Source organism: Leptosomus discolor, unplaced genomic scaffold, assembly GCF_034619465.1.
Source record: "Leptosomus discolor isolate bLepDis1 unplaced genomic scaffold, bLepDis1.hap2 HAP2_SCAFFOLD_28, whole genome shotgun sequence".
In the NCBI taxonomy this organism is placed as follows: Eukaryota; Metazoa; Chordata; class Aves; order Leptosomiformes; family Leptosomidae; genus Leptosomus; species Leptosomus discolor.
The window spans coordinates 3,875,157-3,892,624 of NW_028237857.1; positions in this window are offsets into that span (position 1 = coordinate 3,875,157).

Sequence of the window (17,468 nt, forward strand, 5' to 3'; positions counted from 1 at the left end):
TTTGGGCCTTACCTCTAGAAGTTTGGGTTTACATCTATATCTTTGGCTTTAACTGTAGATGTCGGGCCTTAACAGTAGATTTTGGAATTCACCACTAGATGTTAGGCTTTACCTCTAGATGTTGGGCTTTGCCTCTAGATGTTTGGCTTAGATCTAGAAGTTGGCCTTTATCTCTAGATGTTGGGGTTTAAATCTAGATTTGGGGTTTTAGCTCTAGAAGTTTGTCATTACCTCTAGACATTGGGCTTTACCTCCAGATGTTGGTCTTTAAGTCTAGATATTGGACTTTACCTCTAGATATAGGGGTTTACATCTAGATGTTTGGCTTTACATTTAGATGTTGGTCTTTATCTCTAGATGTTGGGTTATACCTCTATATTTTGTGCTTCACCTCTAGATGTTAGTCTTTACCTCTAGATATAGGGGTTTACATCTAGATGTTTGGCTTTACATTTAGATGTTGGTCTTTATCTCTAGATGTTCGGTTATACCTCTATATTTTGTGCTTCACCTCTAGATGTTAGGCTTTACCTCTAGATTTTGGGATTACATTTAGACGTTGGACTTTATCTCTAGGATTTGGGCTATACCTCTATATGTTGGGCTTTACCTCTAGATTTTGGGTTTTACATCTAGATGTTTGCCTTTACCTCTGTAAGTTATGCTTTACCTGCAGACATTGGGTTGTAGGACTAGATGATGGGCTTTACCTCTAAATGATGCAATTAAACTCTAAATATTGGGCTTTACGTCTAGATGTTGGACTTTAGATTTAGAAGTTGGGCTTTACATCTATATTTTGGGCTTTAGATCTAGAAGTTGGCTTTACATCTAGATTTTGGTCTTTAACTCTAGATGTTGGGCTTTACCTCTAGATATATGGCTTTACCTCTAGGTGTTGGGCTTTAGATCTAGAAGTTGGGCTTTACATCTATATTTTGGGCTTTACCTCTAGATGTTGGGCTTTACCTCTAGATTTTGGTGTTTAAATCTATATATTTGGCTTTTCCTATAGATGTTGGGCTTTACTTCTATATATCTGGCTTTATTTCTAGATTTTGGGATTTACCTCTAGATTTTGGGTTTTCCATCTGGATTTTTGGCTTCTCTCTAGAATCTGGGATTTACCTCCCGACGTTGGGCTTTACCTCTTGATGTTGGGTTTTACCTCTAGATGTTGGTCTTTAAGTCTAGATATTGGACTTTACCTCTCGATGTAGGGTTTTACATCTAGATGTTTTGCTTTACGTTTACATGTTGGGCTTTTGTCTTGGTTTGGAAAGACAGGTGTCTGTGGAGGAAGGCAGGAGCCTCCCTTGAAATGGAGAGTGCAACCCCCTTCCCTCCAAACTATTATAATTTTGAAATTAACGGGCCTTCAGGCAAAGATATGGGGAATAGGAATAACAGTTCTTTACTGATATATATATATATATAACACAAGGCAGGGAAAAACAAACAACCCACTGGTTTACACTGACAGAGTCAGGAATACAACCTGACCCCCTGTTAGGGTGGCAGTAGCAGTCCGATAAGATGCTGGCTGCAGTCCTCCTGAAGTGATGGGTGTAGTTCTGTGGAAGCAGCAATCAGGTAAAAGAGTCTGGTCTTCCTCCGAAGGTCCAGTGGTTGGCAGGTAGCTCTTGTCCTCTGAAACTCCAGTGGGGGGAAAAGCTCCTCTGGGAATCCAGTGGAAGAAAGGCTGCTAGGGTGTTCAAAATCTCCGTTTTTATTTGGCATGGACTGCTTGGCTTTTTCCCCCCCCTCCCCGGGCGGAGCATCTCACAATGGGATGGGGAGTCGTGAGGCAGTTCCTTGATGGGCCATGAACAGGAGATAGCCCAGGAGCGAGTTATCGATGGGTCAGGCGATAAGGCATTGTTGTGCCCAGTAACAGGAGATAGTCCAAGGGGGGAGGCAGGGAGCACCGCCCCATCTGGTCTCAACAGCTCCTGAAGATGGTAATAGAATATATTTTTTTTCTTTTGGCACATTTTACACTGTAAACCAGGACAGTCGGGATGTCTGTTGGGCTCTACGTGGGGACGTGTGTTGGGCTCTACATAAGTATTTAGCTTACTTTCAGCTCTACGTCGGGACGTGTACTGGGCTCTACGTCAGGACATGTGTTGGGATCTACGTCGGGATGTGTGTTGGGCTCTACGTCGGGAGGTGTGTTGGGCTCTGCGTCGGGACGTGTGTTGGGCTCTACGTCGGGACGTGTGCTGGGCTCTACATCAGGATTTAGCATACTTTCAGCTCTACGTCGGGACGTCTGTTGGGCTCTACATCAGGATATAGCTTACTTTCAGCTCGACGTTGGGACGTGTGTTAGGCTCTACGTCGGGACGTGTGTTGGGCTCTACGTCGGGACGTGTGTAGGGCTCTACGTCGGGACATCTGTTGAGCTCTACGTCGGGACGTGTGTTGGGCTCTACATCAGGATATAGCTTACTTTCTGCTCTACGTCCGGACATGTGATGGCTCTACGTCGGGACGTCTGTTGGGCTCTACGTCGGGATGTCTGTTGGGCTCTACATCAGGATTTAGCTTACTTTCAGCTCTACGTCGGGACGTGTGTTGGACTCTACGTAGGGACGTCTGTTGGGCTCTACGTCGGGACGTCTGTTGGGCTCTACGTCGGGACTTGTGTTGGGCTCTACGTCGGGACGTGTGTTGGGCTCTACGTTGGGACGTCTGTTGGGCTCTACGTCGGGACTTGTGTTGGGCTCTACGTCGGACGTCATTTGGGCTCTACGTCGGGACGTCTGTTGGGCTCTACGTCGGGACCTGTGTTGGGCTCTACATCAGGGTTTAGCTTACTTTCAGCTCTACGTCGGGATGTCTGTTGGGCTCATTGTCGGAACGTGTGTTGGGCTCTACGTCAGAACTTCAGTTCGGCTCTACGTCGGGAAGTCTGTTGGGCTATACATCAGGGTTTAGCTTACTTTCAGCTCTACGTCGGGACGTGTGTTGGGCTCTACTTCGGGATGTGTGTTGGGCTCTACGTCAGGACATCAGTTGGGCTCTACGTCGGGACGTCTGTTGGACTCTACATCAGGATTTAGCTTACTTTCAGCTCTGCATCGGGACGTGTCTTGGCTCAACGTCGGGACGTTTATTGGGCTCTACGTCGGTACGTCTGTTGGGCTCTATATCAGGGTTTAGCTTACTTTAAGCTCTACGTCGGGACGTGTGTTGGGCTCTACGTCGGGACGTCTGTTGGGCTCTACGTCGGGACGTCTGTTCGTCTCTACGTCGGGACGTCTGTTGGGCTCTACATCGGGACGTCTGTTGGGCTCTACGTCGGGACGTGTGTTGGACTCTACGTCGGGACGTCTTTTGGGCTCTACGTCGGGACGTGTGTTGGGCTCTACATCGGGACGTCTTTTGGGCTCTACGTCGGGACGTGTGTTGGACTCTACATCGGGACGTCTGTTGGGCTCTACGTCTGGACGTGTGTTGGGCTCTACGTCGGGACGTCTTTTGGGCTCTACGTCGGGACGTGTGTTGGGCTCTACGTATAGACATCTGTTGGGCTCTACGTCGAGACATCTGTTGGGCTCTACATCTGGGTTTATCTTACTTTCTGCTCCTCGTCGGGACGTCTGTTGGGCTCTAAGTCGAAACGTGTGTTGGGCTTTACGTCGGGACGTATGTTGGGCTCTACGTCGGGACGTGTGTTGGGCTCTACATCAAAGTTTAGCTTACTTTCAGCTCTACATCGGGACGTCTGTTGGGCTCTACGTCGGGACGTGTGTTGGGCTCTACGTCGGGACGTGTGTTGGGCTCTACATCGGGACGTGTGTTGGGCTCTACACCAGGACCTGTTTTGGGCTCTACCTCAGGGTTTAGCTTAATTTCAGCTCTACGTCGGGACGTCTGTTGGGCTCTACATCAGTGTTTAGCTTACTTTCAGCTCTACGTCGGGACGTCAGATGGGCTCTACGTCGGGACGTCTGTTGGGCTATAGATGAGGGTTTAGCTTACTTTCATCTCTACGTAGGGATGTCTGTTGGGCTCTACATCAGGGTTTAGCTTACTTTCAGCTCTACGTCGGGACGTCTGTTGGGCTCTACATCAGGGTTTAGCCTAATTTCAGCTCTACATCGGGACGTCTCTTGGGCTCTACGTCGGGACGTGTGTTGGGCTCCACATCGGTACGTGTGTTGGGCTCTACATCAGGGTTTAGCTCTCTTTCAGCTCTACGTCAGGACGTTTGTTGGGCTCTACGTCAGGACCTGTGTTGGGCTCTACCTCAGGGTTTAGCTTAATTTCCGCTCTACGTCGGGACGTCTGTTGGGCTCTACGTCGGGACGTATGTTGGGCTCTACGTCGGGAAGTCTGTTGGGCTCTACATCAGGGTTTAGCTTATTTTCAGCTCTACCTCCGGACGTCTGTTGGGCTCTATGTCGGGACATGTGTTGGGCTATACGTCGGGACGTGTGTTGGGCTTTACGTCGGGACGTCAGTTGGGCTCTACGTCGGGACGTCTGTTGGGCTCTACGTCGGGACGTCTGTTGGGCTGTACGTCGGGACGTCTGTTGGGCTCTACATCAGGATTTAGCTTACTTTCAGCTCTACGTCTGGACGTGTGTTGGGCTCTATGTCGGGACGTGTGTTGGGCTCTACGTCGGGACGTCTGTTGGGCTCTACGTCGAGATGTCGGTTGGGCTCTAAGTCGGGACGTTTGTTGGGCTCTACATCAGGATTTAGCTTACTTTCAGCTCTATGTCGGGACGTGTGTTAGGCTCTACGTCGGGACGTCTGATGGGCTCTACGTCGGGACGTCTGTTGGGCTCTACGTCGGGACGTGTGTTGGGCTCTACGTCGGGACGTGTGTTCGGCTCTATGCGGGACGTCTGTTGGGCTCTACGTCGGGAGGTCTGTTGGGCTCTACATCAGGGTTTAGCTTAATTTCAGCTCTACGTCGGGACGTATGTTGGGCTCTACATCGGGACGTCTGTTGGTCTCTTCGTCGGGACGTCTGTTGGTCTATACGTCGGGACGTGTGTTGGGCTCTACATCGGGACGTCTGTTGGGCTCTACGTCGGGACGTCTGTTGGGCTCTACATCAGGGTTTAGCTTATTTTCAGCTCTACCTCGGGACGTCTGTTGGGCTCTACATCGGGACGTGTGTTGGACTCTACGTCGGGACGTCTGTTGAGCTCTACGTCGGGACGTGTGTTGGGCTCTACGTCGGGACGTGTGTTGGGCTCTTCGTCGGGACGTGTGTTGGGCTCTACGTCTAGACGTCTGTTGGGCTCTACGTCGAGACGTCTGTTGGGCTCTACATCTGGGTTTATCTTACTTTCTGCTCCTCGTCGGGACGTCTGTTGGGCTCTACATCGGAACGTGTGTTGGGCTTTACGTCGGGACGTGTGTTGGGCTCTACGTCGGGACGTGTGTTGGGCTCTACATCGGGACGTGTGTTGGGCTCTACACCAGGACCTGTGTTGGGCTCTACCTCAGGGTTTAGCTTAATTTCAGCTCTACGTCGGAACGTCTGTTGGGCTCTACATCAGGGTTTAGCTTACTTTCAGCTCTATGTCGGAATGTTTGTTGGGCTCTACATCAGGGTTTAGCTTACTTTCAGCTCTACGTCGGGACGTCTGTTGGGCTCTATGTCGGGACGTGTGTTGGGCTCTACATCGGTACGTGTGTTGGGCTCTACATCAGGGTTTAGCTCTCTTTCAGCTCTACGTCAGGATGTTTGTTGGGCTAATCGTCAGGACCTGTGTTGGGCTCTACCTCAGGATTTAGCATAATTTCCGCTCTACGTCGGGACGTCTGTTGGGCTCTACCTCAGGGTTTAGCTTACTTCCAGCTCTACGTCGGGACGTCTGCTGGGCTCTACGTCGGGACGTATGTTGGGCTCTATGTCGGGACGTCTGTTGGGCTCTACGTCGGGACGTGTGTTGGGCTCTACGTCGGGACGTCAGTTGGGCTATATATCAGGGTTTAGCTTACTTTCATCTCTACGTAGGGACGTGTGTTGGGCTCTACATCAAAGTTTAGTTTACTCTCAGCTCTTCGTAGGGACGTCTGTTGGGCTCTACGTCGGGACGCCTGTTGGGCTGTACGTCGGGACGTCTGTTGGGCTCTACATCAGGATGTAGCTTACTTTCAGCTCTACGTCTGGACGTGTGTTGGGCTCTATGTCGGGACGTGTGTTGGGCTCTACGTCGGGACGTCTGTTGGGCTCTACGTCGAGATGTCGGTTGGGCTCTAAGTCGGGACGTTTGTTGGGCTCTACATCACGATTTAGCTTACTTTCAGCTCTATGTCGGGACGTGTGTTATGCTCTACGTCTGGATGTCTGTTGGGGTCTACATCAGTGTTTAGCTTACTTTCAGCTCTACGTCGGGACGTGTGTTGGGCTATACGTGAAAACGTGTGTTGTGCTCTATGTCGGGACGTGTGTTGGGCTCTACATCGGGACCTGTGTTGGGCTCTACCAAAGGGTTTAGCTCACTTTCAGCTCTACGTCGGGACGTTTGTTGGGCTCTACGTCAGGACGTGTGTTGGGCTCTACGTCGGGACGTCTGTTGGTCTCTACGTCGGGACGTCTGTTGGGCTCTACGTCGGGACGTCTGTTGGGCTCTACGTCGGGACGTGTGTTGGGCTCTATGTCGGGATGTCTGTTGGGCTCTACATCAAAGTTTAGCTTACTTTCACCTCTACGTCGGGATGTCTGTTGGGCTCATCGTTGGGACGTGTATTGGGCTCTACGTCGGGACGTGTGTTGGGCTCTACGTCTAGACGTCTGTTGGGCTCTACGTTGGGATGTATGTTGGGCTCTACATCAGGGTTTAGCTTACTTTCAGCTCTACGTAGGGACGTGTGTTGGGCTCTACGTAAGGACGTGTGTTGGGCTCTGCGTCGGGACGTCTGTTGGGCTCTACGTCGGTACGTCTGTTGGGATCTACTTCGGGACGTCTGTTGCGCTCTACATCAAAGTTTAGCTTCTTTCAGCTCTACGTCGGGACATCTGTTGGGCTCTATGTCAAGACGTCTGTTGGGCTCTACGTCGGGACGTCTGTTGGGCTCTACGTCGGGACGTGTGTTGGACTCTACGTCGGGACGTTTGTTGGGCTCTACGTCGGGACGTGTGTTGGGCTCTACGTCGGGACGTCTGTTGGGCTCTACATCGGGACGTCTGTTGGGCTCTACTTCGAGACCTCTGTTGTGCTCTTCATCGGGACGGTTGTTGGGCTCTACATCAGGATTTAGCTTACTTTCAGCTCTACGTCAGGACGTGTGTTGGGCTCTATGTCGGGACGTGTGTTGGGCTCTACGTCGGGTCGTGTGTTGGGCTCTATTCGGGACGTCTGTTGGGCTTTATGTCGGGATGTCTGTTGGGCTCCACATCAGGGTTTAGCTTACATTCAGCTCTATGTCGGGACATCTGTTGGGCTCAACGTCGGGACGTCTGTTGGTTTCTACGTCTGGACGTGTGTTGGGCTCTACGTCGGGACATCTGTTGGGCTCTACATCAGGATTTAGCTTACTTTCAGCTCTACGTCGGGACGTGTGTTGGGCTCTACGTCGGAACGTGTGTTGGGCTCTACGTCGGGACGTGTGTTGGGCTCTACGTCGGGACGTCAGTTGGGCTCTACGGCGGGACGTCTCTTGGGCTATAGATGAGGGTTGAGCTTACTTTCATCTCTACGTAGGGATGTCTGTTGGGCTCTACATCAGGGTTTAGCTTACTTTCATCTCTACGTCTGGACGTGTGTTGGGCTCTATGTCGGGACGTGTGTTGGGCTATCCGTCGGGACGTCTGTTAGGCTCTACGTCGGGACGTCTGTTGGGCTCTATGTCGGGAGGTCTGTTGGACTCTACATCAGGGTTTAGCTTAATTTCAGCTCTACGTCGGGACGTATGTTGGGCTCTACGTCGGGACGTCTGTTGGTCTCTACGTCGGGACGTCTGTTGGTCTCTACGTCGGGACGTGTGTTGGGCTCTACATCGGGACGTCTGTTGGGCTCTACATCAGGACGTGTGTTGGACTCTACGTCGGGACGTCTGTTGGGCTCTACATCGGGACGTCTGTTGGGCTCTACGTCGGGACGTGTGTTGGGCTCTTCGTCGGGACGTGTGTTGGGCTCTACGTCTAGACGTCTGTTGGGCTCTACGTCGAGACGTCTGTTGGGCTCTACATCTGGGTTTATCTTACGTTCTGCTCCTCGTCGGGACGTCTGTTGGGCTCTAAGTCGGAACGTGTGTTGGGCTTTACGTCGGGACGTCTGTTGGGCTCTACGTCGGGAAGTCTGTTTGGCTCTACATCATGGTTTAGCTTACTTTCAACTCTACGTCGGGACGTCTGTTGTGTTCTACATCAAAGTTTAGCTTACTTTCAGCTCTACGTCGGGACGTCCGTTGGGCTCTACGTCGGGACGTTTGTTGGGCTCTACTTCGGGACGTGTGTTGGGCTCTACGTCGGGACGTCTCTTGGGCTCTACGTCGAGACGTCTGTTGGGCTCTACATCAGGGTTTAGCTTACTTTCAGCTCTGCGTCGGGACGTCTGTTGGGCTCTACGTCGGGACGTGTGTTGGGCTCTATGTCGGGATGTCTGTTGGGCTCTACATCAGGGTTTAGCTTACTTTCAGCTCTACGTCGGGACGTCTGTTGGGCTCTACGTCGGGACGTGTGTTGGGCTCTACGTCGGGACATCTGTTGGGCTCTACGGCAGGGTTTAGCTTACTTTCATCTCTACGTCGGGACGTCTGTTGGGCTCTACGTCGGGACTTCTGTTGGGCTCTACGTCGGGACGTGTGTCGGGCTCTACGTCGGGACCTGTGTTCGGCTCTACCTCAGGTTTTAGCTTACTTTCAGCTCTACGTCGGGACATGTGTTGGGCTCTATGTCAGGACGTGTGTTGGGCTCTACGTCGGGATGTCTGTTGGGCTCTACGTCGGGACGTGTGTTGGGCTCTACCTCAGGGTTTAATTACTTTCAGCTCTACGTCGGGACGTGTGTTGGGCTCTACGTCGGAACGTCTGTTGGGCTCTACGTCGGGCCGTGTGTAGGGCTCTACGTCGGGACGTGTGTTGGGCCCTACCTCAGGGTTTAGCTTACTTAAAGCTCTACGACGGGACATGTGTTGGGCTCTATGTCGGGAGGTGTGTTGGGATTTACTTCGGGACGTGTGTTGGATTCTACGTTGGGACGTGTGTTGGGCTCTACGTCGGGACGTGTGTTGGGCTCTACGTCGGGACGTCAGTTGGGCTCTACGGCGGGACGTCTCTTGGGCTATAGATGAGGGTTGAGCTTACTTTCATCTCTACGTAGGGATGTCTGTTGGGCTCTACATCAGGGTTTAGCTTACTTTCATCTCTACGTCTGGACGTGTGTTGGGCTCTATGTCGGGACGTGTGTTGGGCTATCCGTCGGGACGTCTGTTAGGCTCTACGTCGGGACGTCTGTTGGGCTCTATGTCGGGAGGTCTGTTGGACTCTACATCAGGGTTTAGCTTAATTTCAGCTCTACGTCGGGACGTCTGTTGGTCTCTACGTCGGGACGTCTGTTGGTCTCTACGTCGGGACGTCTGTTGGTCTCTACGTCGGGACGTGTGTTGGGCTCTACATCGGGACGTCTGTTGGGCTCTACATCAGGACGTGTGTTGGACTCTACGTCGGGACGTCTGTTGGGCTCTACATCGGGACGTCTGTTGGGCTCTACGTCGGGACGTGTGTTGGGCTCTTCGTCGGGACGTGTGTTGGGCTTTACGTCTAGACGTCTGTTGGGCTCTACGTCGAGACGTCTGTTGGGCTCTACATCTGGGTTTATCTTACGTTCTGCTCCTCGTCGGGACGTCTGTTGGGCTCTAAGTCGGAACGTGTGTTGGGCTTTACGTCGGGACGTCTGTTGGGCTCTACGTCGGGAAGTCTGTTTGGCTCTACATCATGGTTTAGCTTACTTTCAACTCTACGTCGGGACGTCTGTTGTGTTCTACATCAAAGTTTAGCTTACTTTCAGCTCTACGTCGGGACGTCCGTTGGGCTCTACGTCGGGACGTTTGTTGGGCTCTACTTCGGGACGTGTGTTGGGCTCTACGTCGGGACGTCTCTTGGGCTCTACGTCGAGACGTCTGTTGGGCTCTACATCAGGGTTTAGCTTACTTTCAGCTCTGCGTCGGGACGTCTGTTGGGCTCTACGTCGGGACGTGTGTTGGGCTCTATGTCGGGATGTCTGTTGGGCTCTACATCAGGGTTTAGCTTACTTTCAGCTCTACGTCGGGACGTCTGTTGGGCTCTACGTCGGGACGTGTGTTGGGCTCTACGTCGGGACATCTGTTGGGCTCTACGGCAGGGTTTAGCTTACTTTCATCTCTACGTCGGGACGTCTGTTGGGCTCTACGTCGGGACTTCTGTTGGGCTCTACGTCGGGACGTGTGTCGGGCTCTACGTCGGGACCTGTGTTCGGCTCTACCTCAGGTTTTAGCTTACTTTCAGCTCTACGTCGGGACATGTGTTGGGCTCTATGTCAGGACGTGTGTTGGGCTCTACGTCGGGATGTCTGTTGGGCTCTACGTCGGGACGTGTGTTGGGCTCTACCTCAGGGTTTAATTACTTTCAGCTCTACGTCGGGACGTGTGTTGGGCTCTACGTCGGAACGTCTGTTGGGCTCTACGTCGGGCCGTGTGTAGGGCTCTACGTCGGGACGTGTGTTGGGCCCTACCTCAGGGTTTAGCTTACTTAAAGCTCTACGACGGGACATGTGTTGGGCTCTATGTCGGGAGGTGTGTTGGGATTTACTTCGGGACATGTGTTGGATTCTACGTTGGGACGTGTGTTGGGCTCTACGTCGGGACGTCTATTGGGCTCTACGTCGGGACGTCTATTGGGCTCTACGTCGGGACGTGTGTTGGGCTCTACGTCGGGACGTGTGTTGGGCTCTACGTCGGGACTTCTTTTGGGCTCTACGTCGGGACGTCTGTTGGGCTCTACATCAGGTTTTAGCTTACATTCAGCTCTACGTCGGGACGTCAGTTGGGCTCTACGTCGGGACGTGTGTTGGGCTCTACGTCGGGACTTCTTTTGGGCTCTACTTCGGGACGTCTGTTGGGCTCTACATCAGGGTTTAGATTACTTTCAGCTCTACGTCGAGACGTCTGTTGGGCTCTACATCAGGGTTTAGCTTACTTTCAGCTCTACCTCGGGACGTCTGTTGGGCTCTAAATCAAAGTTTAGCTTACTTTCAGCTCTACTTCGGGACGTCTGTTAGGCTGTACTTCGGGACGTGTGTTGGGCTCTACGTCGGGACCTGTGTTGGGCTCTATGTCGGGACGTGTGTTGGGATTTACTTCGGGACGTGTGTTGGGCTCTACATCAGGGTTTAGCTTACATTCAGCTCTACGTCTGGACGTCTGTTGGGCTCTACGTCGGGATGTGTGTTGGGCTCTCTGTCGGGACGTCTGTTGGCCTCTACGTCGGGACATCTGTTGGGCTCTACGTTGAGACGTCTGTTGGGCTCTACATCAGGATTTAGCTTACTTTCAGCTCTACATCGGGACGTGTGTTGGACTCTACGTCGGGACGTCTGTTGGGCTTTACGTCGGGAAGTGTGTTGGGCTCTACCTCAGGGTTTAGCTTACTTTCAGCTCTACGTCGGGACATGTGTTGGGCTCCATGGTGGGACGTGTGTTGGGCTCTACGTCGGGACGTGTTTTGGGCTCTAGTCGGGACGTCTGTTGGGCTCTATGTCGGGACGTCTGTTGGGTTCTACATCAGGGTTTAGCTTACTTTCAGCTCTACGTCGATAAGTCTGTTGGGCTCTACGTCGGGATGTGTGTTGGGCTCTACGTCGGGACGTCTGTTGGGCTCAACTTCGGGACGTCTGTTGGGCTCTACACCGGGACGTCTGTTGGGCTCTACATCCGGATTTAGCTTACTTTCAGCTCTACGTCGGAACGTGTGTTGGGCTGTACGTCGGGACGTGTGTTGGGCTCTACCTCAGGGTTTAGCTTACATTCAGCTCTACGTCGGGACGTGTGTTGGGCTCTACGTCGGAACGTCTGTTGGGCTCTACGTCGGGACGTGTGTTGGACTGTACGTCGGGACGTGTGTTGGGCCCTACCTCAGGGTTTAGCTTACTTAAAGCTCTACGAAGGGACATGAGTTGGGCTCTATGTCGGGACGTGTGTTGGGATTTACTTCGGGACGTGTGTTGGGCTCTACGTCGGGACCTGTGTTGGGCTCTGCCTGAGGGTATAGCTTACTTTCAGCTATACGTCGGGACATGTGTTGGGCTCTATGTCGGGACGTGTGTTGGGATTTACTTCAGGACGTGTGTTGGGCTCTACGTCGGGACGTGTGTTGGGCTCTACATCGGGAAGTCTGTTGGGCTCTACATCAGGGTTTAGCTTACTTTCAGCTCTACGTCGGGACGTCTGTTGGGCTCTACATTAAAGTTTAGCTTACTTTCAGCTCTACGTCGGGACGTGTGTTGGGCTCTACGTCGGGACGTGTGTTAGGCTCTACGTCGGGACGTGTGTTGTGCTCTACTTCGGGACGTGTGTTGGGCTCTACGTCGGGACGTCTGTTGGGCTCTACGTCGGGACGTCTGTTGGGCTCTACATCAGGGTTTAGCTTACATTCAGCTCTACGTCGGACGTCTGTTGGGCTCTACGTCGGGACGTTTGTTGGGCTCTACGTCGGGACGTCTGTTGGGCTCTACATCAGGGTTTAGCTTACTTTCAGCTCTACGTCGGGACGTCTGTTGGGCTCTACGTCGGGACGTCTGTTGGGCTCTACGTCAGGACGTCTGTTGCGCTCTACATCAAAGTTTAGCTTACTTTCAGCTCTACGTTGGGACGTCTGTTGGGCTCTACATCAGGGTTTAGCTTACTTTCAGCTCTGCGTCGGGACGTCTGTTGGGATCTACGTCGGGACGTGTGTTGGGCTCTACGTCGGGACGTCTGTTGGGCTCTACGGCAGGGTTTAGCTTACTTTCATCTCTACGTCGGGACGTCTGTTGGGCTCTACGTTGGGACGTCTGTTGGGCTCTACGTCGGGACGTGTATTGGGCTCTACGTCGGGACGTATCTTGGGCTCTACCTCAGGGTTTAGCTTACTTTCAGCTCTACGTCGGGACATGTGTTGGACTCTATGTCGGGACATGTGTTGGGCTCTACGTTGAGACGTCTGTTGGGCTCTACGTCGGGACGTTTGTTGGTCTCTACATCAGGATTTAGCTTACTTTCAGCTCTACGTCGGGACGTGTGTTGGGCTCTACGTCGGGAAGTGTGTTAGGCTCTACGTCGGGACGTCTGTTGGGCTTTACGTCGGGACGTCTGTTGGGCTCTACGGCAGGGTTTAGCTTACTTTCATCTCTACGTCGGGACGTCTGTTGGGCTCTACGTTGGGACGTCTGTTGGGCTCTACGTCGGAACGTGTGTTGAACTCTACGTCGGGACGTCTGTTGGGCTCTACGTCGGGACGTGTGTTGGTCTCTATGTCGGGACGTGTGTTGGTATCTACGTCGGGACGTGTGTTGTGCTCTACCTCAGGGTTTAGCTTACTTTCAGCTCTACGTCGGGACGTGTTTTGGCCTCTACGTCGGGACGTGTGTTGGGCTCTACGTCGGGACCTGTGTTGGGCCCTACCTCAGGGTTTAGCTTACTTAAAGCTCTACGACGGGACATGTGTTGGGCTCTATGTCGGGACGTGTGTTGGGATTTACTTCGGGACGTGTGTTGGACTCTACGTCGGGACGTGTGTTGGGCTTTACTTCGGGGCGTGTATTGGGCTCTACGTCGGGACGTCTATTGGGCTCTACGTCGGGACGTCTGTTGGGCTCTACATCAGGGTTTAGCTTACTTTCATCTCTACGTTGGGACGTCTGTTGGGAACTACGTCGGGACGTGTGTTGGACTCTACGTCGGGACGTCTGTTGGGCTCTACATGAGGGTTTATCTTACTTTCAGCTCTACATCGGGAAGTCTGTTGGGCTGTACGTCATGACGTCTGTTGGGCTGTACGTCGAGACGTCTGTTGGGCTCTACATCAGGGTTTAGCTTACTTTTAGCTCTACGTCGGGACATCTGTTGGGCTCTACATTAAAGTTTAGCTTACTTTCAGCTCTACGTCGGGACGTCTGTTGGGCTATGTCGCGACGTTTGTTGGCCTCTCCGTCGGGACATCTGTTGGGCTCTACGTTGAGACGTCTGTTGGGCTCTACGTCGGGACGTTTGTTGGTCTCTACATCAGGATTTAGCTTACTTTCAGCTCTACGTCGGGACGTGTGTTGGGCTCTACGTCGGGACGTGTGTTAGGCTCTACGTCGGGACGTGTGTTGTGCTCTACTTCGGGACGTGTGTTGGGCTCTACGTCGGGACGTCTGTTGGGCTCTACGTCGTGACGTCTGTTGGGCTCTACATCAGGGTTTAGCTTACATTCAGCTCTACGTCGGACGTCTGTTGGGCTCTACGTCGGGACGTGTGTTGGGCTCTACGTCGGGACGTCTGTTGGGCTCTACATCAGGGTTTAGCTTACTTTCAGCTCTACGTCAGGACGTCTGTTGGTCTCTACGTCGGGACGTGTGTTGAACTCTACGTCGGGACGTCTGTTGGGCTCTACGTCAGGACGTCTGTTGCGCTCTACATCAAAGTTTAGCTTACTTTCAGCTCTACGTTGGGACGTCTGTTGGGCTCTACATCAGGGTTTAGCTTACTTTCAGCTCTGCGTCGGGACGGCTGTTGGGATCTACGTCGGGACGTGTGTTGGGCTCTACGTCGGGAGGTCTGTTGGGCTCTACGGCAGGGTCTAGCTTACTTTCATCTCTACGTCGGGACGTCTGTTGGGCTCTACGTCGGGACGTGTGTTGGGCTCTACGTCGGGACCTGTGTTGGGCTCTACCTCAGGGTTTAGCTTACTTTCAGCTCTACGTCGTGACATGTGTTGGGCTCTATGTCGGGACGTGTGTTGGGCTCTACGTCGGGACGTGTGTTGGGCTCTACGTCGGGACCTGTGTTGGGCCCTACCTCAGGGTTTATCTTACTTAAAGCTCTACGACGGGACATGTGTTGGGCTCTATGTCGGGACTTGTGTTGGGCTATACTTCGGGACGTGTATTGGGGTCTACGTCGGGACGTCTATTGGGCTCTACGTCGGGACTTCTGTTGGGCTCTACCTCAGGGTTTAGCTTACTTTCAGCTCTACGTCGGGACGTCTGTTGGGCTCTACGTCGGGACGTCTGTTGGGCTCTACGTCGAGACGTCTGTTGGTCTCTACATCAGGATTTAGCTTACTTTCAGCTCTACGTCGAGATGTGTGTTGGGCTCTACGTCGGGACGTGTGTTGGGCTCTACCTCAGGGTTTAGCTTACATTCAGCTCTACGTCGGGACGTGTGTTGGGCTCTACGTCGGAACGTCTGTTGGGCTCTACGTCGGGACGTGTGTTGGACTGTACGTCGGGACGTGTGTTGGGCCCTACCTCAGGGTTTAGCTTACTTAAAGCTCTACGAAGGGACATGAGTTGGGCTCTATGTCGGGACGTGTGTTGGGATTTACTTCGGGACGTGTGTTGGGCTCTACGTCGGGACCTGTGTTGGGCTCTGCCTGAGGGTATAGCTTACTTTCAGCTATACGTCGGGACATGTGTTGGGCTCTATGTCGGGACGTGTGTTGGGATTTACTTCAGGACGTGTGTTGGGCTCTACGTCGGGACGTGTGTTGGGCTCTACATCGGGAAGTCTGTTGGGCTCTACATCAGGGTTTAGCTTACTTTCAGCTCTACGTCGGGACGTCTGTTGGGCTCTACATTAAAGTTTAGCTTACTTTCAGCTCTACGTCGGGACGTCTGTTGGGCTCTATGTCGCGACGTCTGTTGGCCTCTACGACGGGACATCTGTTGGGCTCTACGTTGAGACGTCTGTTGGGCTCTACGTCGGGACGTTTGTTGGTCTCTACATCAGGATTTAGCTTACTTTCAGCTCTACGTCGGGACGTGTGTTGGGCTCTACGTCGGGACGTGTGTTAGGCTCTACGTCGGGACGTGTGTTGTGCTCTACTTCGGGACGTGTGTTGGGCTCTACGTCGGGACGTCTGTTGGGCTCTACGTCGGGACATCTGTTGGGCTCTACATCAGGGTTTAGCTTACATTCAGCTCTACGTCGGACGTCTGTTGGGCTCTACGTCGGGACGTTTGTTGGGCTCTACGTCGGGACGTCTGTTGGGCTCTACATCAGGGTTTAGCTTACTTTCAGCTCTACGTCGGGACGTGTGTTGGGCTCTACGTCGGGACGTGTGTTAGGCTCTACGTCGGGACGTGTGTTGTGCTCTACTTCGGGACGTGTGTTGGGCTCTACGTCGGGACGTCTGTTGGGCTCTACGTCGGGACGTCTGTTGGGCTCTACATCAGGGTTTAGCTTACATTCAGCTCTACGTCGGACGTCTGTTGGGCTCTACGTCGGGACGTTTGTTGGGCTCTACGTCGGGACGTCTGTTGGGCTCTACATCAGGGTTTAGCTTACTTTCAGCTCTACGTCGGGACGTCTGTTGGGCTCTACGTCGGGACGTCTGTTGGGCTCTACGTCAGGACGTCTGTTGCGCTCTACATCAAAGTTTAGCTTACTTTCAGCTCTACGTTGGGACGTCTGTTGGGCTCTACATCAGGGTTTAGCTTACTTTCAGCTCTGCGTCGGGACGTCTGTTGGGATCTACGTCGGGACGTGTGTTGGGCTCTACGTCGGGACGTCTGTTGGGCTCTACGGCAGGGTTTAGCTTACTTTCATCTCTACGTCGGGACGTCTGTTGGGCTCTACGTTGGGACGTCTGTTGGGCTCTACGTCGGGACGTGTATTGGGCTCTACGTCGGGACGTATCTTGGGCTCTACCTCAGGGTTTAGCTTACTTTCAGCTCTACGTCGGGACATGTGTTGGACTCTATGTCGGGACATGTGTTGGGCTCTACGTTGAGACGTCTGTTGGGCTCTACGTCGGGACGTTTGTTGGTCTCTACATCAGGATTTAGCTTACTTTCAGCTCTACGTCGGGACGTGTGTTGGGCTCTACGTCGGGAAGTGTGTTAGGCTCTACGTCGGGACGTCTGTTGGGCTTTACGTCGGGACGTCTGTTGGGCTCTACGGCAGGGTTTAGCTTACTTTCATCTCTACGTCGGGACGTCTGTTGGGCTCTACGTTGGGACGTCTGTTGGGCTCTACGTCGGAACGTGTGTTGAACTCTACGTCGGGACGTCTGTTGGGCTCTACGTCGGGACGTGTGTTGGTCTCTATGTCGGGACGTGTGTTGGTATCTACGTCGGGACGTGTGTTGTGCTCTACCTCAGGGTTTAGCTTACTTTCAGCTCTACGTCGGGACGTGTTTTGGCCTCTACGTCGGGACGTGTGTTGGGCTCTACGTCGGGACCTGTGTTGGGCCCTACCTCAGAGTTTAGCTTACTTAAAGCTCTACGACGGGACATGTGTTGGGCTCTATGTCGGGACGTGTGTTGGGATTTACTT